Raw genomic sequence first — 2737 nt, 5'->3', positions numbered from 1 at the left:
CTTAGCCCCGTTTCTGATCCCATACTCTAAGTATGGTACGCTGGACAGTCGTTCGTCATAAAATTTGCATCCTTTCCCTCATTCCTCCATTGTCTGATTTTGATGAGCCTCACCAGCATCCTCAATAGCTTCACACTCCCGTCTGTAGCACAGATCCGATGAGGTATCATCGTTCTCTATATTTGTCGAATTTAAGAAAGCCGATTCCAAGTAATACAGCCTTTGCGCCTTTTGGAAAGGGTTGGGGCCTGCTGAGGGTCTCTTTTAACCGAAGCCATCCCCCTGAGGAGCACTATAACCTGACCGATGGGATTGACCCGATCGGTTAGATTCCATTTTAATGCCCGGGTTGTAAGAAGGTCTAAACGACGGCCTCTCTTGAGGCAGGAACGGAGCAGTGAATCTAGAAGTATTCGGACCATAGGACTGATGAGGCTGAGCAAACCTGTTAAAATTGGGAATTGGCCGAAAGCCCTTGAAGCGACATTCCGCAGTTCTATGAATACGCCTCCGGCAAGGTTTTAGGATTGAGCCACCAATAATCTAGTGCAATCCCCATTTACGCCTCGAATGAAGGCATCTAGCGCTCTGTCTCTATAAGTATCAATTAGGGCGTTTGCCTCCTCAGGGGCGCGACTTCCATTCCTCAAGTTGCTCAAAATTAGTGAGAAATAGTTTTTGATTTCCATGTAGAACGTCTCTAGTGTCCCCTGAGACAGTTGGCTCATTTGGTGATTTAGTGTTAGTTGGACGATGGACCTCAATAAGGGCTTACTCCAAATAATCTCATAATCATTCAACAAGAATTGCGCCCTATTCAACCAAGTCGCGTACTCCCCTGGTTTCCCCTCAAAAACTTGCAATTCTTTAACGCAATCCGGCAGAGTTGATTAATAAGGTCATTTCCTTGTCCCTACTTTCTTAAGTTCCCCTTTAATCCCGTCCATTTGGCCAAGCAAAGTGTTTAAGGTTCCATTGAACTGTATCAAAGTCTCCTTGATCTCTTTTATATTTCCTCACAAGAGTACAAGAAATAAGAATCAAACAGTGTCAATTTATTTGGCAGAGGTTGGTACACAGTAAGAGTATGGAGTTATTGTTAAGTGATGGCCAGTATAGACAAATTATATTTTTATTTTTTTGCAAAAATAAGTATCCGGCAACGTTTCACTCATCCGGTATGCTTCCATGACTTTCTTGTTTCTTTCTGTGTTCGTATGTTTTGTGTTGTGACTTCTTTCTCTTACGTGCATTTGTGCTGTGTGTTTATATTCCACTGCCCAGGTAAGAAACTCTGAGGGATTAAAAGAAACAATTTTAGTACTGTTGCGAATAATTTGGATAATATTTTGAATTTTTTTTTTTAATATTTTACATTTTCTTTTTTATTTTGGTTTTTATTGATTTGTCATATCTACTTAATATTATTCTAGGTTCGTACAATGTACGTGTGCCAATGGTGCCATTATATCACGTCTCGGTGCTCACTGTGCTCTCTCATTATCTTATTATTTAATTGGGACTTTAACATTCAGCACTGGGTGCAGTGCGCGTTGCTCATACGCCTACTAAGGTATGGATTGTTACACAACCCACGAGGCAGCTTTATTGAACGCATTCCACCTTGCTTACCCTTTCTGGTTGTCAAATTCTAAGAAGGACTTCACAATACGCTAAACTCATTGCGCAGCAGCGTCTTTTATGTGTGTGCGCGTGGTTGGTTAGGGGGAGGGGTGGTGTTTGGTACCAATGGGTCGGTAACTCCCGTGGCCAAATTGCCGCAGTGTGTGGTTGTGGCAATTTACGCATAATTTTTTATTTTAAGTTATTGTGAGCTTGATTACTTTTCTTAATTTGTTTTACTTGTTTTTTGCACCCAGCCGTTTGCACTCGCAAATAGGGCCCGTGGCCAAATTGCCGCAGTTTGTAGTTGTTGCAATTTAATACATAATTCACTTTACACATTACACATCACACATTACACTTTACAATGTTCGGGAGGGGACGAAGTCTACATCGCCGTGAAGACGGACGTCTTAAATTAACGCTGCGCGAAATACTCGAAACCATAGTAGTTGTGTCGGCCGGTGTGCGCGGCAATCTGGCAAAACCACACGGTGGAGTCGCGCCATAGTTCTGCGCTGCAATCACGCGAGTTAATTGTGCGCCTGTTTCGGGTAAATAGGTAATTTATTATCTTGCGATTATTGCAGCGGATAAAGCAGCTGATAGCGCTGCCAACTTGGCGCAGCGGGCGATCTGGAGAGGGAGGCGTTGCCAGATCAACCGTGTGATCAGTGTTGTGTTGCGACAGTAGAGCGCGAAATTCAAAATTAAACTTAAAATTAAACCGTTGAATTTTAATTTAATTTTAATTTTGATTCTGGTTACTGGGAGCGCACAAGTCTTTAAGAAAGGGGAAAAGGCACAAAGGTCGAGGACAGACCAAATATCATCCTCTCACCGTGCTGGTGCCTAAGCAGAGGCTCTGGTGTCCGAGTCGAGGCGGTACAAACCTCCATCCGTAAAAGCCAGGGGGAAATCCGTGGCCTACGTGGGAACCCCTTTCTAAGGCTGGTGCTTCGCCTAGGTAACCTTAGGCCATCCTTCAGTTGATGGACAGCGCAGTGGGGGCCAGTCCCCCTGATCGGAACGACCCGTTCAGGAGGAGCCCCCGACTTTCGAGATCCCCCACCAGAGGAGTCGGTAACCCGACCCATGGTGACGGAATCTCGGT

General features: G+C 44.3%; 1 long non-coding RNA gene across 2 annotated transcripts, besides 1 other annotated feature; it reads right to left on the bottom strand.

Annotated features, from left to right (window-relative positions):
- Positions 1-1052: 1052 nt before the first annotated feature.
- Positions 1053-2211, bottom strand: lncRNA:CR46253 (long non-coding RNA:CR46253). Of its 2 annotated transcripts, none has more exons than NR_133100.1 (2): positions 1442-2211; positions 1053-1294 (listed from the first exon to the last, which is right to left on the bottom strand). It is a non-coding gene; the product is annotated as a long non-coding RNA:CR46253 (long non-coding RNA). The 2 variants fall into 2 exon arrangements; NR_133101.1 differs by having other exon boundaries at positions 1633-2211.
- A 22-nt stretch (positions 2212-2233) lies between these two features.
- Positions 2234-2737: part of a mobile genetic element that runs on past the window's edge.

Source organism: Drosophila melanogaster, chromosome 2L, assembly GCF_000001215.4.
Source record: "Drosophila melanogaster chromosome 2L".
In the NCBI taxonomy this organism is placed as follows: Eukaryota; Metazoa; Arthropoda; class Insecta; order Diptera; family Drosophilidae; genus Drosophila; species Drosophila melanogaster.
Note: the sequence above shows the minus strand (reverse complement) of the source record. Positions and strands in the feature narration are given on the sequence as shown.